Source organism: Bos indicus, chromosome 9 (assembly GCF_029378745.1).
Source record: "Bos indicus isolate NIAB-ARS_2022 breed Sahiwal x Tharparkar chromosome 9, NIAB-ARS_B.indTharparkar_mat_pri_1.0, whole genome shotgun sequence".
In the NCBI taxonomy this organism is placed as follows: domain Eukaryota; kingdom Metazoa; phylum Chordata; class Mammalia; order Artiodactyla; family Bovidae; genus Bos; species Bos indicus.
In genome coordinates, this window is record NC_091768.1 from 15390231 (window position 1) to 15417539 (window position 27309).

The 27309-nt window shown below is 40.9% G+C and overlaps 1 protein-coding gene across 2 annotated transcripts in view; it reads right to left on the minus strand.

Moving 5' to 3' along the window:
- Nucleotides 1-27095, minus strand: part of FILIP1 (filamin A interacting protein 1) — a 349281-nt gene extending 322186 nt beyond the window's left edge. Inside the window, exon 1 of one of the 2 annotated variants that reach the window (XM_019967040.2) lies at nt 26593-27095. The gene's annotated coding sequence lies outside the window, so the exon portion shown is untranslated. The remainder of the gene's footprint in view (nt 1-26592) is intronic. The other variant, XM_019967042.2, reaches the window with a different exon arrangement.
- Nucleotides 27096-27309: the final 214 nt, after the last annotated feature.

Here is a 27309-nt window from a genome sequence, read left to right on the forward strand (position 1 = left end):
GAGCTTTACTTCTTCTTTTCCAATCTGGATTCCTTTCTTTTTCTTCTCTGATTGCTGTAACTAGGACTTCCAGAACTCTGTTCAATAATAGTGGTGAAAATGGACACCCTTGTCTTGTTCCTGATCTTAGAGGGAATGCTTTCAGTTTTTCATCATTGAGAATAATGCTTGCTGTAGACTTGTTGTATATGACCTTTACTATGTTGAGGTGGGTTCCTACTATGCCATTTTTTGAAGAGTTTTCATCATAAATGGGTACTGAATTTTGTCAAAGGCTTTTTCTGCAAATATTGAGACTATCATATGGTTTTTAATCTTTCAATTTGTTAATATGGTATATCACATTGATTGATTTGTGTATATTGAAGAATTCTTGCATCCCTGGAATAATCCAAACTTGATCATGGTGTATGAGCTTTCTGTTGTGTTGCTGAATTCTGTTTGCTAAAATTTTGTTGAGGATTTTTGCATATATGTTCATTAGTGATATTGGCCTATAATTTTCTTTTTTTGTGTTGTCTTTGTCTGGTTTTGGTATCAGGGTGATGGTGGCCTCGTAGAATGAGTTTGGGAATGTTCCTTCCTCTGCAATTTAGTGAAAGAGTTTTAGAAAGATAGGCATTAGCTCCTCTCTAAATGTTTGGTAGAATTCTCCTGTGAAGTCATCTGGTCCTGGGCTTTTGTTTTTTGGGGAGATTTTTGATGACAGCTTCAATTTCAGTGCTTGTAATTGGGTTGTTCATAATTTCTACTTCTTCCTGGTTCAGTCTTGGAAGACAGAACTTTTCTAAGAACCTGTCCATTTCTTCCAGGTTATCCGTTTTACTGCCACATAGTTGTTCATAACAGTCTCTTATAATCCTTTGTATTTCTGCATTGACTGTTGCAACCTTTCCTTTTTCATTTCTAATTTTGTTGATTTGATTCTTCTCTCTTTTTTTCTTGATGAGTCTGGCTAAAGTTTTGTCAATTTTGTGTATCTTCTCAAAGAACAGCTTTTAGTTTTATTAATTTCTACTATTGCTTCTTTCATTTCTTTTTCATTTATTTCTGCTCAGATCTTTATGATTTCTTTCCTTGTACTAATTTTGGGGGGTTTTGTTCTTCTTTTTCCAGTTGCTTCAGGTGTAAAGTTAGGCTGTCTATTCGAAGTTTTTCTTGTTTCTTGAGGAAGGATTGTGTTGCCATAAACTTTCCTCTTAGAACTGCTTTTGCTGCATCCCATAGGTTTTGAGTTGTTATGTTTTCATTGTCATTTCTTTCTAGAAATTTTTTGATTTCCCTTTTTGATTTCCTCAGTAACCTGTTGATTATTTAGAAACATGTTGTTTAATCTCCACGTTTGTGTTTCTTACAGTTTTTTTTCTTGTAATTGATACCTAGTCTCATAACATTGTGGTCGGAGAAGATCCTTGATCTGATTTCAATTTTCTTAAATTTATTGAGGTTTGATTTGTGACCTAAGATGTGGTCTCTCCTGGAGAATGTTCCATGTGCACTTGAGAAGAAGGTGTATTCTTCTGCGTTGGATGGAATGTCCTGAAGATATCAATGAGATCCATATCATCTAAAGTATCATTTAAGACTTGTGTTTCCTTATTAATTTTCTGTTTTGATGTTCTGTCCATTGGTGTGAGTGGGGTTTTAAAGTCTCCTACTATTACTGTGTTACAGTAAATTTCTCCTTTCATGTCTGTTAATGTTTGTCTTATGTATTGAGGTGCTCCAATGTTGGGTGCATAGATATTTACAATTGTTATGTCTTCCTCTTGGATTGATCCCTTGATCATTATGTAGTGTCCTTCCTTATCTTTTGTAATCTTCTTTATTTTAAGGTCTATTTTGTCTGATATGAGGATTGCTACACCAGCTTTCTTTTGCTTCCCATCTGCATGGAATATATTTTTCCATCCTCTCACTTTCAGTCTATATGTGTCTTTAGGCCTGAAGTGGATTTCTTGTAGACAACATATATATGGGTCTTGTTTTTGTATCCATTCAGCAAATCTGTGTCTTTCAGTTGGAGCATTTAATCCATTTACATTTAAAGTAATTATTGATTTATATATATATATATATATATATATATATATATATATATTCCTATTGGCATTTTCTTAATTGTTTGGGGTTGATTTGTAGATCTTTTTTCTTCTCTTGTATTTCTTGACAATATAAGTCCCTTTAACATTTGTTGTAAAGCTGGTTTGGTGGTTTGTCCGAAAAGCTTTTTATTTCTCCATCAGTTTTGAATGAGATCTTTGCCAGGTATAATAATCTTGGTTGTAGATTTTTTCCTTTCAGTACTTTAAATATACCCTGCCATTTCCTTCTGGCCTGCAGAGTTTCTGCTGAAAGATCAGCTTTTAAGCATATGGTGTTTCCCTTGTATGTTACTTGCTGCATCTCCCTTGCTACTTTTAATATTCTTTCTTTGTGTTTAGTCTTTGTTAGTTTGATTACTATGTGTCTTGGCATGTTTCTCATTGGGTTTATCCTGTATAGGACTCTTTGTGCCTTTTGGACTTGATTGACTATTTCCTCTTCCATGTTGGAGAAATTTTCAACTATAACCTCTTCAAAAATTTTCTCATAACCTTTCTTTTTCTCTTCTTCTTCTGGGACCCCTATAATTCAAATGTTGGTGCATCTGATTTTGTCCCAGAGGTCTCTGAGACTATCCTCAGTTCTTTTCATTCTTTTTATTTTAGTCTGCTCTTCAGAAGTTATTTCCACCATTTTATCTTCCAGCTCACTGATTCATTCTTCTACTTCAGATATTCTGCTATTGATTCCTTCTAGAGTATTTCTAATTTCAGTAATTGTGTTGTTTGTATGTTTATTCTTTAATTCTTCTAGGTCTTTGTTAATTGATTCTTGCATTTTCTCCATTTTGTTTTCAAGGTTTTTGATCATCTTTACTATCATTATTCTGAATTCTTTTTCAGGTGGTATGCCTATTTCCTCTTCATTTATTTGGACTTCTGCATTTCTAGTTTGTTCCTTCATTTGTGTAGTACTTCTCTGCCTTTTCATTATTCTTTTTTAACTTAATATGTTTGAGGTCTCCTTTTCCCAGGCTTCAGGGTTGAATTCTTTCTTCCTTTTGGTTTCCGCCCTCCTAAGATTGGTCCAGTGGTTTGTGTAAGCTTCATATAGGGTGAGATTCATGCTGATTTTTGTTTGTTTGTTTTTCCTCTGATGGGCAAGGCTGAGTGATGTGGCGATCCTGTCTGCTGATGACTGGGTTTGTATTTTTGTTTTGTTTGTTGTTTAGATGAGGCATCCTGCACAGGGTGCTACTGGTGGTTGGGTGATGCTTAGTCTTGTATTCAAGTGGTTTCCTTTGCGTGAGTTCTCACTATTTGATACTCCCTAGGGTTAGTTCTCTGGCAGTCTAGGCTCCTGGAGTCAGTTCTCCCACTCCAAAGGCTCAGGGCTTGATCTCTGGTCAGGAATGAAGATTCCACAAGTGGTTTGTTACAGCATTAAGTGAGATTAAAACAAATATCCCAAAACAAGTAACAAAAAATGAACCCCAGACAAATGGCAGTTATAAAATCAGGCAAATAATAATTAAAATAATGGAATATACACATATACATACACACCCATGAACAAAATCAAAACAGTCCAACAAAAATAAAGTACAGTTGATTGACCCAGAGAACAAAGGAAATAAAAAATTATATTTACCAGTTAAGAACAAAACTAACTGAAGCACAAACTGGAAAACAAAACCAAAGCAAGGTGCCAAGTGGGAAATAAGGCAATGAAAACAAAGCTAACAAATACGTTGAAAGGAAAGGAAAGAAAGAATAGTTATCAAAGTTAAACAGAGGTAGATAAAGAAGATTTATACACATTAAAGATTAACTGCAAGGGGAAAAGAACAGTGGGAAAAGCAAACAGAGGAATATATGTAGAAAAACAATAATAGGCTTTAAAAATTAAAATTTAAAAAAAAGAGAGAAAAGAAAAAAAATGGAAAACTCCACAGAACTGCAAAAGCCCAATGTAGAGGCAGAGGTTTATAACAACAATAAAAAATGTGACTGAGAAAGAAAAGAAAGAAAAAAGCTCAAAAGCTTAATTAGATTTCACAGTGCCAATAAAACTGACAACTACAACAGAGTGGGGATGGGGGGGAGTAAAAAGGAAAAAAAGTCCAAAAGAATCTATAGAACAAGTGAAAATATCAGAATAATAAATGTTTTTCTTGGGTCACTGCTGTCAGAGTCCTCTCCCTCACTGGGAGTCACAGTCCACCTCACCTCCCTAGGATGCCCTCCAACACTGTGCTGATCTCTGGACCTTCTGTGGGGGCAGTTCAGATTCTAATCTGGTCCTACTCATGTGTGTTCTTGCTTCCAATATCCACAGCCATCAGAACTAGAGTGCTTTCTTATGTGGGAGCTCTCAATGACCTTTTATATATTCCATAGACATGAGTCTGCCTAGTTGATCATGTGGATTTAATCTGCAGCTGGTGGAAAGGTTTTGGGTCTTCTTCCTGGGCCACACTGCCCCTGGATTTCAATTGTGGTTTTCTTTCTACCTCTGCATGTGGGTCATCCACTGCGGTTTGCTCCTGAGGCTGCCCTGGAGAACGTGGGTTTGCCCCTGTGAGGGCCAGTTGTGGAGGTGGTGCAGCTGCTTGGGTCACAGGGGTTCTGGCAGCACCAGGTACTCAGGGGACTTGGCAGCTAGGGCAGCAGGGTATGGCAACTAGAAGGGTATGGTGCTCTAGAAGGGTATGGCAACCAGTATTGGCCAATATGCTGCAGTATTCTTGCCTGGAGAGCCCTCCGTCCCTGACAGAGAAGCCTGGCAGGCCACAGTCTACAGGGTCACAAAGAGTTGAACACTACCAATGCGACCCTGTGTGCATAGATGCAAGACTCTTTTTGCCTGTCGCAGCTCTGCCCCAGTGAGAATTGAGCATGAATGTGGCACAGCTGCTGGCTTGCAGGAACCCTGGCAGAGTCAAGTGTGCTGGGACACAGACTGCCTCCACCGCAGGAGTTATGGCCCTATCAGGGTCTTTTTCTGAGCCTCCTATAGCTGGCGATCAGAAGGTCTCTTTGGCCAGTCTTTCTCCATAGCTCTGCTGGTTCAGGCACTTAGAGGGCTCCCTTGCCTGCAGTCCTTCTCTGTTGTTCGGCACATCAGGCACATAGAGGGGCCCCCCTGGCTGGAGTCCTACTCTGTAATTTGGCACATCAGGCACTTAAAGGGGCACCCTGGGTGGGGTCCTACTCTATAGTGCCTCAGGTGTTTGATGGGCCAACCTCTCTATTCTTCATCTGTGGATGCTGGCATGTTGGGGGAGAGAGAGGCTATGGTGATGGCTCCACCCACTATGCGTGACTCAGCTGTATCGCCTTGCTTCCATGGCTGCCTGGCTTTCCTCCACAGGTATTTCCCACCACGATCTCCTCCTCCACATCCCCTCAATCTGTCTCTCCACAGTAAACAGCAACCCTTGCCCTGGGATTGCTCCACAACCACTAAACCCCAGGTCCTAGCTGCTGTGCCTTCCAGGGAACCTGTACCCCTGTCTGGGGTATGTATGGCTGCAGCAGAGACTGATTCTCATTCTATTTAGGCTGCCACAGATCAGCTGTTTCACTCTCAGCCTTAAATGTTTCTCCTCTGACTCAGACAGTTGCCCCGCTGTGGGGATCGGACCCCTGCTTCAGTTCCCCCACCTGCCGAGGGCAGGTCCGGTCCTACTAACGCTCCTGTTTTCCCCCTAGTTCCTTCATCCTACTGAGTTTTGTGTGGTTCTATATATTCTTTTTCCACTGGTCAGGGATTCCTGTCCACTCCCTGCTGGTGTTCTGCATGCACTTCTGTGCCTGGAGGTGTATTCCTGAATAATCTGTGGAGAGAGATGCACTCCACGTCCACCTACTCCTCCGCCATCTTTTTCTCTCCCTCCCTCATGCACTCTTGTTGGGAATGTAAATTGGTGCAACCACTATGGAAAACTGTATGGAGTTTCCTCAAAAAATTGAAAATAGAGCTACCATATGATCTAGTAATTTCACTTCTAGGTATCTAACTAAAGAAGGTGAAAACACTAATTCTATAAGATCTGAGTCCCTATGTTCACTGAAACATTATTTATAATGACCAAGGTATGGCAACAACTTAAGTGTCCATTGATAGATGAATGGATAAAGATGTGATATATGTATGTGCATATATAGATGCATGTTTACTGTAGAAATTTTTAAGTCATATATTTATCCAGAGATGATCATTGCTAACACTTGGAATGTAGTCTTCTAATTTTTCCAATAGAATCTTAAAGTAGATATTTTTGTAATATATTTTTTTATTAAATAGTCACTTTTTCAAATTTGATGTCAAAACAACTCAAATTCATTCTTTTCCTGATTAAGAAGACTCTGCTATTAAAGATATATGTTTGCCTCTAAGTTTTCACTACAATAAAAAGGCTGCACTCATATAGCTGTTATTCATTAAATGTCTGCAGTTAAGAACCCATGCTGTATTTAAAGCCACTTCTCACTCCTCCAAGTGGTTATCATATGGTAACTAGATCCAACAATCTTTGCCTTCCAGCATAGTCCATGCATGCAAACAGAGGGACGGAAGTAGGATCTCTCTGCTGTAACTTGGTATCCCTGAGCTCCGTTTCCTCCCGGGCAGCGTTTCCTGGGGAGGTCTGCAGTTAACATGGAGGCAGTGGGTGAGCTGTCCACTTGGTTCCCCAGAGGAGGCACAGAGCTTCCATGAGACTAATCTATTCATTAGCTATGTTAAGAAGATAATATCAGACCAAAGTTTAATTGACCTCCTTTTTATAGTGAGTGCAATTAAAAGTTTCCTATAAAATGGATCTCAAGTATAAATCAACTTTATTTGAACTGTAAGTCACACACAGTCTAGGCTGGTCAGTTGTTCTAGGCTGGTAGCATAGTTCTAGATAAGCAGGTAAGGATTTGATGTCACCAAATGTGGTTAGCCTTCCACGAAGAAAATTTTATTTTATAACCTGAACTAATCACAAGGAGAATCTGACGTGAAGCAATGGGTGGCTCAGTGCTAACTCAACTCCTCTCCTGAAATTGCCTTATACTTCTTGTGGTATTTGTGGTGGCCTGACGTTGCCCACCGCCCCATGATTCTCTACATAGGACTACCCAGCACATGGTAATAATATAATCCAGTATTACATTATTATGCCACATATAATATTAATACAGTATTAAAATAGTAAGAATATTTTCTGTGGTTTAACAAGGTAAAATGGCTTTGAATATTGCTTATTTTTTGATTCTGATATCTTTACAGGTAATTTTTTTTCATAGGGAATTCTGTGTACAAATCAACCCTATCAAATATCAGAAAATCCATGAGAGAAAAAAATTATTTCATGGGCTTACACCTTGGTTTTCTAAAATATAAGGTAAGCCCTTATGTTTTCAGTTCAGTTCAGTTCAGTCGATCAGTCGTGTCTGACTCTACGACCCCATGAATCGCAGCACGCCAGGCCTCCCTGTCCATTACCAAGTCCCGGAGTTCACTCAAACTCATGTCCATTAAGTCGGTGATGTCATCCAGCCATCTCATCCTCTGTTGTCCCCTTCTCCTCCTGCCCCCAATCCCTCCCAGCATCAGAGTCTTTTCCAATGAGTCAGCTCTTCACATGAGGCGGCCAAAGTATTGGAGTTTCAGCTTGAGCATCATTCCTTCCAAAGAACATCCGGGACTGATCTCCTTTAAAATGGACTGGTTTTATAACTCTCTTTTTAAATAAAGCACTCATGAAAAATTTCTGGAATTTATTTGAGGATTTTACATAACCAAGATTCTGACCTTTTCTTGGTATATTAAACACCCTTTACAATCATTGTACTTATACCATGTTCTTCTAATCTGTTAATGGAGTAGACACTATTCCCCCTTAAGTCACCAAATTCCAGAATAGAAAAACAAACATTAGAAACTGAGAGGAGAGTCAAGTCAGACCGTCTCCTTGTTCCCAAGCATCTAGTCTGACCTCCCACATAGAGTGGTAATTTGTGCTTCAATCTCTGCTCTGTTGCACCACAATCTAGCAGAAATGGTAGTTCCCGGTTCCAAGATGGATATTTCTCAGGGAATGAATGGGAATGGAAAACAAATCTTGAGGTTGAAGGTTAATTATCGACAAAAATTATCCTTTGGCAATAACAACTTTCTCTGTAATATTAACAAAAGTGTCTTATGTAGTTTTGATGTATATTAATCTTGAAAGATGTTCTAAGACTGGCTGAAGCAGAAGAAATGACAGAAAGAGGGTTCTGAAAAGAAAATAAAGAGGAATGAATGAAGAATAAGCCCAGAGAGCATGGGAAATTGAAGGAGAGGACAGAAGTCATACATATGAGGGTCTGAATCCAGATGGGGAGGGAAAAAAGAGGAAACAGAACTCCCACAATCAGAGTGTAAGTATGAAAGGGAGGGTATGAGGGATGATAAAGAAGCAAAGATGTGACTTCTCTGGTGGTCCAATGGTTAAGACTCCTTGCTTCCAATGCAGGGGATGCAGGTTCCACCCCTGGTGGGGAAACTAAGATCGCACATGCCACACGGCGAGGCCACACACACACACAAAAAAAAGCAGCAGCAAAGAGATGAGCATGTCTTTGTATTGGCTGTTTAAAGAAAGTGGGCTTCCCTGGTGGCTCAGATGGTAAAGGATGGTAAAGCAGGGTCTCCTGCTATGAGGAAACCCAGGTTCAATCCCTGGGTCAGGAAGATCCCCTGGAGAAGGAAATGGCAACCCGTTCCAGTACTCTTGCCTGGACCATTCCATGGATAGAGGAGCCTGATGGTCTACAGTCCATGGGGTCACAAAGAATCAGACATGACTGAACAACTTCACTTTCAAAGAAAGGAGGGCTACAAAAGGAGAAGTGATGAATTCGTTGAATAATGCACTGCTAGTTAAATCACCAAATAGAAGTTGGAGATTCCGCATAATTGTGCTATTATTCACACTTACATTCTAACAGAATTATATATAATGTGTAGGCTCACTTTATCTGTGGGTATGAGAGAAGTAAAGGGAACTCATTCACTTGTACCCAATGTACGAAAAAGAACACTCGGAAGGACCGCCACAGAAACAAAGCACCGCTCTCGTCTCAGCACATCTGTTATAGGACCGAACGACACAAGACGGTGTGAGATGCTTACTGCCTACCTTTACTCTGGGAAATCTTTCAGAAGTGGCTTTTTCCAAAAAAGGACTTCCCCAGAACAAAGCACAACAATATTAGCACAGAAGGTCTGGGTGTGGTTTTACTCACATCACTGCTCCCTTCGTGTTCACAAAATGTTTCTGCTCTCAGACCAGTGGAAGTAGCTGAGCACCACAGGCACCAGGTAGCACCCTCACGAGACCCCTCACAGGATACACGCACACCACAAACCACTCTCCAACTAGCTTCCCTCCATCCTCTGGAATAACAGACAGAACTGACGACGAGAGAGCTGTTGGTCTTCCAAAATGCCCAACGTCTAGAGTGCCAGAGGCAGGATGAGACAGAAACCACGAACTCCTACCCAACAAGTATCTTGGGAATTAACCCAAGACCGATCACGTTCTGGCTTCCAGGAAGATAAGCAGCACAATGCTGTGGCTTATCTATGAATTCCTATATCCGAATTAACAAGCTATATGACTTTAGCTTCCCTGGTGGCTCAGATGGTAAAGAATCCCTGCAATGTGGGAGACCTGGGTTTGATCCCTTGGTTGGGAAGATACCCTGGAAGAGGGCATGGCAACCCACTCGAGTATTCCTGCCTGGAGAATCCCCATGGACAGAGGAGCCTGGCAGGCTACAGGCCATGGGGTCACAGAGAGTCGGACAAGACTGAGCAACTAAGAACAGCACATGACTTCAAGAAAGATCAACTTTCTGGTCTCAGTCTCCTCATTTCATAAAAAGCAGTCGAGTCAATCATCTCTTAGCATCCATCAGTATCTAAAAATATTATGGTAAACATTTTTTTCAGAGTAATTCGTGAGTTTAGCAGATTGCCGAAAACTTGAGCCTTAGTATCCTTTTCCTGGATCAGTTTAATCCTGTAATTCTAATGAGCTTAAACAGTTTTATGTCATGATCAAAGGCAAGGATTCCTTACTCTCGCTCTCTGTTTGATCTACCTGCCTCTTGGTCCCCCCACTCTCATGATCCAGTCAGATGTGTCCATTTTGGATATTGGTTTCTGTTTTGATAATAACATTACTCAGGAAATACACAGCCATCAGGATGTTCTTGGCACTTCAGTGATTAGGCAGAATGGACTTCTGTGATTAGGTAGGCTTATTTCCACAATTCTAATCGAGTAAGATTCCTCCTAGGAAATCCTATCGAGCTACCGAGAATGAAGTATGTGGGCTTTTCTTTATAATAAGAGCCTCTAGGTCTGCCAAATTTTTAGAAGTCAGTAGGCAGTATTTGAGAACAACAAGAGGAAAAGAGAACAATGCATTCTCAAAAGCATCACATGTGTTTGGACTCTTATTTTTCAAAATGGAAATGGCCTTATTTTTTTTTCTGATTATTAAGATTTTTACCACATATTGTCAAATTGCCTTTCAGGAAGCTCGCCCTAGTTGATTTTCCCACCAGCATTCCACAGTGGCGACTTCCTCACACCCTCACCAAACAGGTATCAGATTCTGTGTGTCTTTGTCAATCCGTTGGTGAAAACAATACTATTTCTTTTCATTTGAATTTTTAATTATCAGTGAGGTTAGTTTTCACACATTTATTACAAATTGTTTACTTATGCTGTTTGTCCATTTTTCTTTTGTTATGTCTCTTTTGCTTTATTCGTGTAAAAGAGCTCTTTATATTAAGGATATTTGTTCTTAATTATTTTTGTTCATGAGGTGTTTTTTTTTCCTGCATAAAAGTTTTCACTCTGCTTTAAGGAATAAAATATTTTAGTCTTTTGCTTTACTGTTTTTTTTTTTTTGCCCTGTTTAGGAAGTTCTTTCTTACCTCATCTATATATATATATTTTTTTTTTTTTTCAAGTATTTCACGCTCAATTGTAAATTTCTGGTGAATTTAAGTGTATTTTGGTATGTATTTTGGTAGAAAGGGTGACTTAGAGATTTCATTTTTTTCCAGTTATTTCAAACCCATTGACTGAAAAATCCAAATTTTCTTTTCTGATTTGAAATGTCTCTCCTTTCTAACACTAAACTCTTTATATACAGGTTTCTGGAGTTCTGACTGTTTTCCTTTGATCTCCTCATCTGATGCGAACTTATTCTGACACCACTACCAAAGTGTTTTTAATGAGTGTGGTTTCAAAATTCATTTTATTATGTGGTAAGGCAATGCTCCCAACTTGTACTTCAAAAATTTCCTGGCTATTCACACAAGATTCTTGCTCCAACAGCAGTTGGGCACTTGAAGTGAAGTGCTGAATATATGTAAGTATTTTTCAAAGTGCACAAACTTGTGAAAGCCCTAAAGCAAATAATTTTATAGGAAACATCCCTCCCTCCCTTTTAGACTTATTAAGATTAGTCACTGCTATTTTTTTTCAACCGTGCAGTCTATAGGATCTTAGTTCTCAGACCAGAGATTGCACCCACACCCTCGGCAGTGAGAGCACAGTGTTCTAACCACTGGACTGCCAGGAGATTCCCATTAAGATTGCTCACTGCTTTGAAAGAATGCTCGGGGTATAGGTGGTGTTGGGCATCAAGAATTTTCTAGCCCACAAGATGCATATTTGGCTTGCATATTATGGCCACAACGGTTTTAAGTGTGATGAAAATGTGTGCATCCTCTTTATCACACTATTCTTAAAAACGTTAAAATTATCATATATGTGGAAAGAATGCAACTTATAAGCACCCCACTGTTCGTAAAGCTATGTGGACTTGTTGAAACTAATCAGTTATTGAGCCTTTCAGTCACATTCATTTCCTCTGCCTGCCCTTAGACCTTGTTTGTCAGTTCCTATCTTGCTTTCAGCCTCTAGGGTCCCCTTTCCTCATAGCAAGAGTCACTTTATCACCCCCATCTATGATCTCTGAGTCAATTACTCACTACCCCAAACCAGGTGAGTGCTCCCACCATCTCCTTCACTCCCTAGTCATCTGGCATTGAAATTGCCATTGGTTTTACCTGGAACCCAGGTAGAGAGTAGAGACCATATGCTCTTCACCATTGTACGAAATCCCTAGCTCAGTCCCTGACACAGGCAAATTTCAGTAATATTTAGTGAGTGGGCGAACACTACAAACTAAATGTGACACAGGAGGGATACAAAGAGCTCTAGCCCAGGACTCTGGAATTTAACATCATCTTAATTGTTCCAACATTGCATTAGAGTCTCTAGGACTGCTCCTCCTCCACGGTGATTCTGTCCCTGAACCCCACATTCCTGCTTTCTTCCCTGGTCCTGCGGAAAGGCTTGCCCCACCTGCCTACCAGAATACCCCATAACCTCAGGTTAGATCCTCAGATGCCAGGTGTTAGCTTGAACTCCTTGTCGTTTAATGCCACAGCATTTGGAGCCTGTGTACCTGTTCTCAGTTAGCTACGTGCATAGGCTTTGTCTGATGGAGCCTAAGATATGTTCTTCATATCTTGGAGCGGACTGTATGCCTCTCACTTCCGAATCAGTTGCTTTCATACAGCCCAAATCCTTTTAATTGCACACAATGCATGCTACACAACTCTTTGCGACCCCATGGACTGCATCCCTTCAGGTTCCTCTGTCCATGGCATTCTCCAGGCAAGAAGAGGATCTCCTGGAGGGCATGGCAACCCACTCCAGTATTTTTGCCTTGAGAATCCCATGAATGGAGAAGCCTGGAGGGCTGCGGTCCATGGGGTTGCACAGAGTTGGACATGACTGAGCTACTAAGCACACGAGTGCATGAGTGCAAAGTTACTTCAGTCGTGTCCAACTCTTTGCCACCCTGTGAGCCACAGAAGCCGGCCAGGCTCCTCCGTCCATAGGGTTCTCCAGGCAGGAATACTGGAGTGTGTTGTCATCCCCTCCAGGGGATCTTTCCAACTCAGGGATGGAACTCGAATCTTTTATGTTTCCTGCATCAGCAGGTGGGTTCTTTACCACTAGCACCAACTGGGAAGCCCTGCCCCACAATAGTAATGAGAGCACTGTTAAGGCCCAACGCCTATGAAACATCTGGGAACAGAAATCAGAGTAACAATCCAGAGATAAATCAAATTGTACGATTTTTAACCATACATTCATACTATGTGGAAAAACAAGAGCTCTTTTTTTCCCCTCTAATCTCTCTCTCAAAAGGACAAAATTTTTCACTTTCTGGGAAACCACAAGTCACTTTCATCTGGTTTTCCCCCTAGTCCTCGCCTCTTTTTGAGTTCAACATTTCACGTGTTCATTTTGGGGAGATTCCATTGCAATACATCATCAGGAACACATGTGTTCCGCTGGGACCTTATTCCCTGGAAGATGTGAACAGTGATGTAAATAACAGCATCATTGGAATTCGGAGTAAGTAGTGCAGGAAAGAAGGTTATGGTGAAATGAGGCAAAATCGGGCAACTATAATCAATATTTCCTCTTGGGGTAATGCAGAGAGTACTGATGCTGATAGAGAACTTCAGCAGTATTCATCAGCTGGAGCTGTCAGCAGAACATTAATTAAATGGCAGCTGTTGCTTTACCACTTGTAGGGGAGGGGAGCAATGCTGACTCCAAAATAGATTTCCGAGGATGAGAACATTTCCAGCTAGTAAACCAAATAAGAGCCCGGTTCTGGTTTTTTTTTTTTTTTTTATGAGTTTTGCAGCACATGAGTGAAGAGATGAGGAACTATTCGACTTGCGTTGATAGTTAGGTCTTATGCCACTACATTTAAAGTAAGAGTTCTAGTCGGCTGTTGGAAATACACACGTATCATGCTAATCGCAGCTACAGAGTCTAGCTTCGCTTCCACTCAGTTAAGGATTCATTATTCTCTGATGCTCTAATGAACATTTAAGATGTCTGTTGATGTTTAACTTGTAAAAAAAACAATATGTGGCCATTAAAGGTTTAGAAGCAGAGAAATAAACGACGTTGGTCACAGATTGTTATTCTCATGTTTTTATAAAATTATGCTCCATCCAATTACTGATCAAAACTGCTCAGTAATGTTTATTCCTCAATTCCATGATATTTAACAGATTTACCTTATTGAGTACTTGTTTTGTGCCACGTGCTAAAAAGAGTCCAAGTCATACCTGGATCTATTTATCACATTAGTGTTTTAAATTTACATGTAAATATTTATCATGGACTATTTTTAATAAATCTTTACTTTTTGTTGACTTACTATTGCTCTGAGAAATAGGTGCTACAGTATTTGCCATTGGTGATTTTCAACTTGGTAAAATTCATTTAACAGACAATGCATATAGATTTTCCCCAAGGTATGAAAACGCCTTCTCTATAGAATTTCAAACTTACAGAATCAATCAGAAAATTAATTCCATATATATGACCTAAAAATGTAGACTTCAAGAGGTCTTTGGAATACAATGACCCTCCGGCCAATCAATTCCATGGGAAAGACCAGCTTGTTTCCAGCACACCTGCTGCTATAGAAGTGAAGTGATTAATCCCTTCCTGTTGTTGATGTCATGAGAAGTTAGGGGGTGGTATGAAAGTCCAGACTGGGGGAATCCCAGGGAAAACAGTGAACACAGCCAAACTCACAGCATTAGGGGGAAAGTCAAGGTCTGAACAAGAGAGTAAAGTCTGCGGTTAGAATTTCCATGTAAAGGTAAGAACTATGTGTCCGAAGTTAAGACAGAAAAGATTATATTGGTCTGCAAAAGAAAGACAGAATGAAAGAAACAGTCACTGGGGAAAACGGAATACATTGGAACAGCCCCTAAGAGACTGGGTTGCCTCCAACTGGCCCACTTATTGGGAAAATAAAGAGTGCAAGGACCCAATCTCTAGTCAAGCAGCGGACCAATTAGTGGGACTCAGAGCACCAAGGCCAGCCACCACAAGACCCCTGATGCTGAGACAGGGAAGCAGCTGCCGTTCAACACCTTACATTCTCAGAGTTGGCTCCAGAACAGCAAAGTGATTAAAAGATTAAGAGCACAAGCTGAGGAGTCCAGTTGCCCGGACTCTAATCACAAATCCACCACCTGCTTGGTGGAGGGCCTTTGGCGGTTCCCTCCGCATCCTCATCTGTAGAATGTAGCGCATATGGATATCTACCTCATATCCGCCTTGTTAGTGCCTAATGTATAGAACACACTCATTAAATATCAGCTACTTTGTTGTTTATTATGATCATGTGATAGAAAATTTAATAAACTAGGACTCTGTAACTTCCACCAAATGACCTCTCTTTCCCCTTCCTAATACTTTCTTCTTTAAAATGAAAAGACTGTGCTAGATAACTGGTTCTCAACCCTGGATGTACATTAAAATCACATAAAAGCTTCTAAAATAGGTCTGTCCTTGGGCATCCACTCAGGTTAGCTTGAATCAGAACCTCTGGGGCTCTGCCTGCACATCTGCACTTTGAAAGCATCCCAAGTGATTCTGCTGGACACAGAGCATTCAGGACCGCAGACTTAAGGGCCTGATGACCCAGAGGGAGCTCAGAGTCTAGTGGTTTCCACTCTCTTTGGTATGGGTGACCCCAGGACCAAAGCTGCTTAATCATCAACAATCTGAGACTCAGAGCCCCCATTCCTGCTCAAAATGAGACCAGGTATGGCAGTGCCAAGAGCTAGAAGCCTCACAGAATGTCTTAATTATCACATAGCTTGGGAGCCAGGAGGAATTTAGAATAATTGAATGAGAAAAAAAAAGGACTTCCAGAAGCCAACCAGTGAAGCCCTTTTTCTCCAAAGGATATAAGCACTAATTCTTTCCCTCCGTTGACACTGTTACACCTTTTTACATAAAGACAGGGAGGACAAAAGAGAAATTCTTGGTTTGTTGTAAGAAAGTCAGGAGAGATCACGTGAATGAAAAAGAACACCTTGATGAAATGTATCACTGCCTCTACTTTGGATTAACTAGATCCCTGCCACAGAGCAGAGAGTGTATTTGCTCCAGGTGTTTAGCCTGTCAAGTCAGTAGTGCACAAGTCCTGGGTGCTCACCAGCACTGAGCAAGCAGGAGCAGGGGCTGGGGTGTGTTAGTATAGTTGTGACAAGATGCTGTTTGTAATTTAGAGAATAGAACTTCTCATGACGCTAGGGACGCATTCTGCTATATGTTTACTTCACATGAAACATTCACTTTCCTGGGATATTCAATCCCACCACCTAGAATATTTGATACACTGAAGAAGTAGAGTATTTATGGCTACTAGCATAAGAAATGGAGAAGGCAATGGCACCCCACTCCAGTACTCCTGCCTGGAAAATCCCATGGATGGAGGAGCCTGGCAGGCTGCAGTCCATGGGATCGCTGAGGGTCGGACACAACTTGAGTGATTTCACCTTCACTTTTCACTTTCCTGCATTGGAGAAGGAAATGGCACCCCACTCCAGTACTCCTGCCTGGAAAATCCCAGGGACGGGGGAGCCTGGCAGGCTGCAGTCCATGGGGTCGCTGAGGGTCTGACACAACTGAGTGACTTCACTTTCACTTTCCTGCATTGGAGAAGGAAATGGCAACCCACTCCAGTGTTCTTGCCTGGAGAATCCCAAGGACGGGGGAGCCTGCTGGGCTGCCATCTATGGGGTCGCCCAGAGTCGGACACGACTGAAGTGACTTAGCAGCAGCATAAGAAAATGCAAAGCATTATCCTCTCCATCAAAACTGTATTAGAGCTGCTCTCCTTTTACTATTACTTCAGACAATGCAAAAGTTAAGTGCCATACAAGCAAACATAAACTCAGAATTTCCAGTTCTATCCAGACAGTCAGATTTTTAGCATCATTTTTACTCTCGGTTTTATTTTGGGGGTATAGTTGATTTACCGTGTTGTACTACTTTCAGGTAACTTTTGGTTTGAATAAAGATAAAGGAATTAAACAGAATAACCAATAAAACATCTCATACCACTGTTCCACTGTAACAAACCACTGACTGCAAGATATCAGGTAATTTTCCTTAAACTACAGCACGCTCTCTGGTTTTCAGAAGGAACAACATGCTGCCAGATTGACAACTCATTACCTAAGCAAAGTCACTGGGAGCCAGTAAGAGCTCTCATGGGCTTCCCGGGTGGCGCTAGTGGTAAAGAACACACCTGCCAATGCAGGAGACATAAGGGATGCCAGTTTGATCCCAGCAACAGGAAGATTCCCTGGAGGAGGGCATGGCAACCCACTCTAGTAGTCTTGCCTAGAGAATTCCACGGACAGAGGAGCCTGGCAGGCCACAGTCCTTAGGGTCATCAAGAGCTGGACAAGACTGAAGTGACTTAGCATGCACAAGAGATCTTATACAGAATGAGACTTTCTGTCCCCTTCCTCACTGTTTCCCCCAACTAACTTACACACACCACCAAAGGCTTCTTCCAGAATTACTGCTACCAGCAGCTGGAATAAGTATGTTGCAGGACTCTCTCTTGCACCACTTAACAAATGGAATGCCCATGACCAAGACAGAGATCTGCAGAGCACTTCATGACAATAGAAGGTGGAGTTCTAACTTGTCAACAGGAGCAACAACATACCAAAACCTCCAACAGCATCAAAGGATTTGGCTATGATAGCACACATAATAGATCATAAATTCAAACACTCCAAGGCCTCCTCTTTCAGAGAAACATCTCAGCAGTGTAGAAGCTGAACACTGCATTGTGCCATCGCCACTGGAATAAGAGTTTCTGTGTTCCAAAGACCCCAGGCCTATCTCCTCCTGAGCTGCCCAATTCCAGTGGCCACTGCAGCTTCTGGCTCCACTTCAGGACTCACGAGAAGAGCCCCAAATGGACCTTCAACCTTGAGTCTCTTTGTTTTTTGTCCTTCGGACTTCAGACTGCAGGGGCAGCTGACCCCCTGCAGGGTCACATCTCACCAAAACCTCTTGAAACAGGAGGGAAGAGGGCAGGGCACAACTTTTGAAAGAATGGCATAGCCCAAGAACACAACATAAAACAATTAGAATCAAACGAGTCCAAGATGTCAGACAAGTCAATGTCGACCAGACCTTGATCCTGAATAAGCAAAGCTAAATGACATACCCAGAGGTGCCATGACAGTTCCAAGGCACCATCAAAGGGCCAAAAAAGTGGGCAGTAGCCCAATTCCTGGACATCTCCTCCCCTTCCCCAAAATAATTGGAATAATCCTCCCACTCTTTAGCCTATGAAATTACCCAGCCCAGAAAAACTAACCATGTCACATTTGATGGCCTTCTACTTGCCCTCTGCAATGGCCCACACTCTGCCTGTGGAGTGTGTTTCTCTATGAATAAATCTACTTCTTACCTATCACTTTGTCTCCCACTGAATTCTTTCTGTGATAAGACATAAGAACCGGAGCTTCATTACTATGCCTTTTGGGCTGGGTTCAAGTCCCGATCTTAGGGAAAGGGCTTCAGCCTCACAGTCATTGAAGTACAGGTCCTCCTTGAACAGCTGCCTCCTTTACAAGAAAGTGGTGAAAATATGGACTAAATAAAGGCAAATTGCCCAGATTTGAATCTCAAACCTACCACCAAGTTACTTGTCATCTATAGCCCTAATTTTTCTAATCCACAAAACAAGAGATAAAAATAGTGCCTCATCAGGCTGTTATGAGTAAATAAAATCATCCGAAATGCCTGGCACAGAATAATCTCCAGTGTCTGCTATTATTATGATCACTTACGTATACTAAATCATTATGCACAGCTCTATCGTAAAACGTTATGTAGATAATGTATATTAAAAAGTACCTATTATTATCATTATATTGTCTTTTGTATCACTATAAAACAATTGGGATTCAGATGTCCCAGTCATTAGCTGGAACACCTGGCATTCTGGGCAACTATCTATGGAATGAACAGAATATGGAAGGTGGGGATTTGTCACCGAAGTTGAGGGGCCGCCGAGGAGTAAATTCTACCAAAGCAGCTGGCTTCCTTGAGGGCCAAACAAGCAGGCTGGGACCAGAGCAACTGGCCTGGTGGCATCCAAACCAGAAGATGAGCTCTATCAAGCCAGCATGTGAAAGTCAAGCTTGTGTGTAAAGGCCACGCCCTCATCCAAATTCCAGGCTGCCCTTGAAGCATGTGTCACTCACTAAACAGTTAATGAAACACAAAGAGCCCTGAATATCTCCAGTGTCACATTGCAAGACTTATAGAATAATTAGGAAAAATCTGAGCTGGCAGAAGTCTTCCTGGCTTGCGCTGGCAGGCAGACCATCTTTGTTTTTCATTAGTGTGTGTTGTCGTCACAGTAACTGCAAGCCTCCAAATACAGGCCCGGGCTGTCATTTCCTCGTGTACTTAGGCTGCCACACTGAAATAGCATTATGAACTCAGCAATGCCTCTTCCTTTCCTGTTGTGCTGTGGTGCCTCAGTCAAAGAAGCAGGCCCTAAAATGAGTTACTGAAGACATAAGTATATTAAAGAGATATAAAGAAAAATAAAGTTCATTTATCCCTATTACTGTATTGTCTATGACTCATGTGTATGTCAGGGTAGGGGGGGAATCTTATTTTTGCAAAGATCTTTTAGATAAACAAGGCAAGTTGGCAGTAACTTGATTGTCTTGGTGATGTCAGTAGTCTACTGCTTTCAATCAAATTGTCTTTTGGCTTTAAATCTGTAGCAAATCATTTTTTAAAGACTGCATTTGGCCAACTCTAATATGTCCATTTCATGGCTTTCTTTCACCTTTTCCTTACAAAGATAAGCAACAGATAATTCACTACTTCAAAGTAACTTGGAAAGACTGCTGCTGCTGCTGCTGCTAAGTTGCTTCAGTCGTGTCCCACTCTGTGTGACCCCACAGACGGCAGCCCACCAGGCTTCCCCGTCCCTGGGATTCTCCAGGCAAGAACACTGGAGTGGGTTGCCATTTCCTTCTCCAATACATGAAAGTGAAAAGTGAAAGTGAAGTCGCTCAGTCGTGTCTGACTCTTAGCGACCCCATGGACTGCAGCCTACCAGGCTCCTCCGTCCATGGGATTTTCCAGGCAAGAGTACTGGAGTGGGGTGCCATTGCCTTCTCTGTTGGAAAGACTGGAAGATTGCAATTACAATTATTGAAAAAGCAAAAATAAACTACTTTCAAGTGTAGACATAGGTCTTTGGCCAGTGAAGCAAAAACCATCCTCATCTATGTTTTGATGAAGGCGCTGGATGACAGCATTAAAGCAAAAACAGAAAAGTCCCTGAACCTTAAGGGCTCAATGAAAGTCAGACCACTTGAGATAAATTCTGCATTAGCTTTAAAAATTCTTGTTAAAGTCTGTCTCTCACAGACCTCGGGAACACATAAATCACGCAATATTATGCACGTTGACACTATTTCCCAAAAAGGAAACACAACACCAACCTTCTCTTGACTTTTCAGTGCTGCTGTGGCTTAAACAAAGCTCTGGGGGACTAGAGTGCTGGTTAATATCGTGTTTCTTCATCTTTTTGCTGGGAGTTTCTCAAGTTCTGCAATCAGCTGGTCAAAAGCCAACTAGAGCTGCCCAATTCATGTTGGACTTTCCTAATTCTAAGTTCTTACACAACTCACTGCCTAGCCTTTGAAATTACACTGCCTTAGCTGCCATCATGAGGAAAGCTGTATTCTGCCTGCAGCCTTGTCTCCTCTCTGAATAGGACTGACCATTTAAGGAAAAAGAAGAACATGATCCAGTACATTTTCCTGAGGTTCCCATATTTTTGCTCTAGAAGCTTTATAATGTATTCTATAAAGCCAGCAAATTTCTCTTATTATTTTCTTCCTTTTCTTTCCTTCCTTTCCTTTTTCTTTCTTTCTAAAACAAGGTCTTCACTAGAGAATGATCATTCTGAAATTCAGTTTGCTTTATCTTTTAGAAACTCATCCTTTCGATCACAAAAAATAAAGCTAAATGGATAGGTCTAAACTGTAAGTACCCCGCATAAGGTTTGTTGGCACTAAAGTTACTAAGAAACTTCTCCACTTATAAGAGTGCTTCATATATTTTTGGTTAAGTTAAATACACAGAATAATAAGCAGCCCATAACATACTTGTACATCTTTATAATGGAACAACTTTTTTTTTTGCCTTGGAATATACTTTCTTGTCATGTTTAAGAAGAATGACTAGGATTAAGGGCAATAAACAGCAAGAATCCACTTGTATTTGGTGAGGTTGAACGTAGTGTAAAATGACCTTTTCAGTCTTTTCATTTTTATCTGTTACTAGGTTAGTAAAACAAAACATCTAAAGGAATAAATAGAGAGCGATAAATTTAATAATATATCCCTCCTTGAAGGAGGAAGTCTCCCTTACACACATTACCAAGCACCGTTGGCTATAAAAGAGACACCCAAACTCTATGTATAAACACACTTTATCTCCAACTGCAAATATAGAAACCAGGGTACCGTCTATGCTGTGCATGATTTCTTGGCCTTCTTAGTAATAATTCTATAAGACAGCGCACTGCTGAGTGAGAAGGGAGGGACTGAAATATAAATTCCATACTAAACTATTGGCTGGAGCTCAAATCATGTCTTCTTAGAATACTCAGCCACAAAATATGTCACTAACAGGATTCCACATTTGAACAATATATTCTTCCACCTTTCCTATGATCTATGAATTTGATTTGACAGAGGAAATGATAACTATATTTAAGGTGTAGTAATAGAGAAAGAATAACTTAAATTTATTGAAAAGTATTGGGAAAATATAAGTTTTATTAACTCATTTAATTTTCCAAATAACTCTGAGGAAGATAGCATTATTATTCCCATTTTACAGATGAGAAAACTGAGACACAGGGGGTAATTTGCCCAGGGGCATGGTGAGCTGAAATCTGAATCCAGGCCATCTGACTTCCCTATGCAATTAGCCTTTCCTGTCACCTCCACGTCCATGACATAACCTTTCTGTTAGCTCTTCAACTCAGACACAGTATAAGGAAACAAAACATATATTTTTTTAAGGAAACAAAATGTATTTTATCAGCTTAGCTTTTATTCTATTGCTGTATATCTTAAAATAATTAATTTATAAACAAATGTATGTTGCAGGTTTTTAAATGTTATTTTTCTAATAAGGTGTTACCAATTTTAAACTTTTTTGCTGAAATATTAGTAGATATCAACCTAAGCTTACCATTCACTTCCCATGATAATGCTTTTTTAAAACTTACATGTTAGGAGACAAATAAGTGAAAATGTTGATTAAACAAGCTCTATAAAATTCTGTTTCTTAGGGTACCTGTTTTGTGAAGAAATGCCCATCTTTCAAAAAAGATAATTAGCATTACTTTAGAATGTATTGGAGAAGGCAATGGCACCCCACTCCAGTACTCTTGCCTGGAAAATCCCACGGGTGGAGGAGCCTGGTGGGCTGCAATCCGTGGGGTTTCGAAGAGTCGGACACGACTGAGTGACTTCACTTTCACTTTTCACTTTATGCATTGGAGAAGGAAATGGCAACCCACTCCAGTGTTCTTGCCTGGAGAATCCCAGGGACAGGGGAGCCTGGTGGGCTGCCCTCTATGGGGTCGCACAGAGTCGGACACGACTGAAGCGACTTAGCAGCAGAATGTATATTTTACCACAAAGTTTCACTTCTAAAGAATAAGTAAGGGACTTCCCTGGTGGTCCAGTGGCTCCGATTCTGCATTTCCAGTGCAGGGGGCTTGAGTTCAACCCCTGGTCAGGGAACTAGATCCCACACGCCACAACTACAGATCTCACATGCTACAACTAAGACTCAGTGCAGCCAAATGAATAAATAATTTAAAAGAATAAGTAAAAATCATAACCACCAAGAAAGCACTGTTAAATGAATATATTAAATACCTCATAAATTTCATTGGGAAAATCCCATAGTGGTTCTTGCTGAACACCCATTTAAAAGAGTAATTTTAACTTCCTTGGTTATGTCAAAATATAAAGAGAATGCTTTTCTTTTGGTGAACACAGAAAAACATTCGTTCAAAATCAGGATTCACACTTTATCTCACACAGAAAGGCTATAAGTGATTTAAAATAAAACTGAGAAATGTCTCTCTTTAAAATATCGAGGGAAATTTTTTAAAAGATAAGCACGATATTTAAACATTTTAATGTTCAAGGCCAGATTTTAATTCATGATGATCCACAAATGGAAGGAATTATGATTTAAATGATTAGTGCCAAAAGTAACTATAAATAGAATCTGGTACCAAAAGACAATAAAAGTATATAAGTCACAGTATTTTGAAGTCTAAGTATATACACAGGAGACGCATGTATATTTACATATATGTATATATATGTATATATATATATATATATATATATATATACATATACATACACACACATACATACAGTCTTTATATGTCCCCCTTCCTATTTCCTTCTTGAGGTGTACATTATCTCCACAATCAAGTATATGAGCATAGTTACAATCACTTGTAATTTTTCTGTGCTCGTTAAACTATGAAGACCTTTCTTGAGAAATTTTTGAGACAAAAAGCTATTAACTGCATTTATAGTGGCTTGTCTTAATTTTATACTAATCTATATGCTCTCTCATGCTCATCATTAGAAATCCAGAGTGAAAACTGTTCATAGAACATCCACAAGACGCATGGCACGGAACAGCTTCAGAGCCAAAGGGTGTTTAGGATAATGCCTTGTACCTGGTCGCTTTCATAAAATTGTTCTGAATTTAAAGAGGTAAACCCCATTCTGTGTATGCATGCGTGCTCAGATACTTCAGTCCTGTCTGATTCTTTGCGACCCGATGTACTGTAGCCTGCCAGACTCCTCTGTCCATGGGGATTCTTCAGGCAAGAATACTAGAGTGGGTTGCCATGCCCTCTTCCAGAGGATCTTCCTGACCCAGGGATTGAACCTGCATCTCCTGCATTGCAGGTGGATTCTTTACCCTCTGGGCGACCTGGGAAACCCAAACCCCACTCCAAAAAACCCTAGTTCTAAAGAGCACTAAAGATCCAAACTAAGAGGGAATCACTTCTAACAGGTATGCCCCAGGAAATCACCGTGAAAGGGGAAGCCACTGCTGTGAGTTTTAAATAGTGGACAAAGTGTCTTCAGGAAAGGGGAGGAAAAGTGTTCCAGGCAGGAGGGCACAAGATGGGCAGAGGCGGGGCACTGAAAGGCACGGTATGCAGGTGTTTGGAGAAGGGCCCGAAATCTGACCTATCTGAAGCAGAGGGACATTTGTTGTTGAGTAGTGGGAGCTGAGACTGGAAAAGTTAAGTACGTGCCAGATGATGGAAGGTTTTCAAAATACCCAGCCTAGGTGTTTGGCAGCAACTAGAAGTCAAAGAAGATAACTGAGGAGTAGAAGAGACAAGCACAGGAAAATTAACCCCACAGTCATGGGGTAGTTGGGGGGCTTCCCACGTAGCTCAGTGGTTAAGAATCCACCTGCCAAGCAGGAGATGAGGGTTCAATCCCTGGGTTGGGAAAATCCCCTGTAGAAGGAAATGACAACCCACTCCAGTATTCTTGCCTGGGAAATCGCATGTACAGGGGAGTTTAGGGGGCTACAGTCCATGGGGTGGAAAAGAGTCAAAGACACAACTTAGCGACTAAACAACCACAGCGTGTGCAAGGTGGTTTGCATGGTAATGAGGGGGGGAAGTGCAGCAGAACTGTCATGATACACACCAGACCCAGGATGAAGGGAATAGATCTTACGGTGGTGGAGACACAGCAGTGAAATCTCTTATGGTGAAGGGGAAAGGGACGACTCCAAAATAACACGGAAATGTGAACTTGAGTGAACAAGAGAACACAATCTATGCAGTCGATTCTTCATATACTGGAGGAAAGCACGTGCTCTAACCTGAGCTATTTTTGATTCTCAAGGGTAAACTTACAGTCATGAAGACAATGATACTCAAAACTCAGTCCATCAGGAAACATGGCTTTCACTCAGAGCCAAATGCTGCACTCCATTATCCTCACACTGTTCCACCAACTCCAAAAGAAATTACCCGCCTCCAAAATCGACTACTGGCAGATTTTGGCAGTACACATACATTTGTAAGCCAACAGTGTGACCCTTCCTAAGATCAAAACAAGAAAAATGTAAAGCATTTAGTTCAGATCTTTCAAAACTCTTTAAAGACAAAGATGCTGCATCTCCACCAAAGTATTAGAAGTTTCATTCTCTGACACCAAGTTTCAACAGAATACATGATTAGCTGCATTTACTTTGTAAACTAATGGCACAATCAGAGTCGTGAAATATAATACATACTGAAATGATGTGCTGTTTCATTTTTCTGAGCATATGATATACAACCTTTAATTAGTTTTTCTTAACATTCTTAACATTTACTGGAAGAGTTGATACATTCTGGTCAACAATGTGTTCAAAACTGGCCTTGGGTAAATTATTTCTCTAAAGTTGACAAAATAGACTCAACTGGTTTTTTAAATGTGCATTTGTATCTTCTTTGAAATTATCCTTGGTTTAGAATATTCAAACAATCATGTTCAACTAGAGGAACAAACTTCTTATGCAAGTCCAACCCAACTACAGACACAAGTTATCAACTAACCACGTCATCAATGTGCAGCCATAACTTTTGTCACAGTCAGTGTGATATTGATCACTCTAAGCAATTCTGATAAAACTGCAGGGCAAGTCCTGGAAGCAAAGACAATGCAACAGATGAAAAGAGGATGTCCTTCACACTATGGTGAACACATTCATACTCAGATATGTGCAACTTAAGAAAGAATTTTTCTAATACACTCAATTTGAGTTTTAAAAATCAGGATCTATCTTATCTGTATACAAGCAATTACTCAAAAACCACACACACAAAATAACATTCTCCTGCATAGTTTATATTCAACAACTGCAAAAGCAGTGATTTGAAACCAGGCATATCTTGTGCCTTGTCAGAAGCGCTTGGGGTGACTGTAATGTAACGAACGAGGTCAGAACTAGCACAAGGTGTACCAGTGTAATCAGAGACGGCGGGTAAGGGAGAAGCGGCAGGGCGAAAGTACAGCAACACAAACACACACAGGACTTCCCTCTCATTTACCGCACGAGCTGCTCAGCGAGTTTCATTACATGAAAGTGCTTTTGCTTCTAGGGAAAATATCCCCTCCATTGGTTAGCCATCCTCACTGCGAAAGGACTGTGAAGTTGTCCTTTGTCAGATTTCTGTTACCTGCCAGAAAATGATCACTTGGCAGAAATACTTTGATGGCTATTAAAGCATCATAACGATCTTTGTGTTTAAAAAGCGATCGGGTAATTCTGAGAAAGAGATGACTTTCTGATTCTTTAAAAAACAATTCAGTGATTGTCCTCAGTTTCAAATGTGTTATCAGGTAGTGGAACAGTGAGACTCAAAGGAAACAGACAACACAGAGTCAGAGAGAGCTCTCTTCTTGTGGAAGCAGAAATGTCTTAAGAGAGTTAAGTAGCTGTGCATTTCAGTCTTACCTGACTGGCAGGCAGCTCGTCTAAACCAAAGGTACGTCCTTTACGGAGGTAGCTTATCCTTTGAAGAACCCAGTGGCTTGCCCCACAGCCCAAGAGAGACTGGAGTCCTGGAAAACCATCCAGCCCAAAAGAATACAGAGGAAAAAGCTTTCCCACTTTTCTTTCCTAGGACTAGCCAATAGCTGAAGTCATGCAGGAAACGGGGTAGTAGAGAAGGGAAAGCGGCTCCTTCTCCCTGAAATCCCGATCAGCAGCAATTGGAGGCTGTTGTATCTCTCCCACCCAGACTTTTGTTTAAAAGTTTTTTCAACTGTTGCTAGGTGTTGTTGGGTTTCTGAGATTAGGTTTCTCGTCTTCTGCTCCCTTCACAGCACTGTCAGAGCTATGACTTTGTCGAGGAGCTGAGCTCGCGTGTGCTATATTTAACCAGTGTTCTCAGCAAGTCAAGCCTGTCAACAGCTGAGAAGTTTGGAGCCGGCTCTGCTCAGTTCCTCGGCAGCCGGGTTATCAGTGGATACGGCTCTGCTCGCCCCGGAAAAGATTGCGGGGAAACGGCAGACCCTTTTAAGGACTGCTGCTCATGACACAGACATAATTATTGCTGGAAGCCCTTAAACGCCGAGTGTGATTTGGAACTCAGGTTTTTAAAATCAGAAAAGAAGCAGTGGCAGTTGCCTCGAGCAGAGCAATTTACCAAAGCAATATTCCCCTCAATTA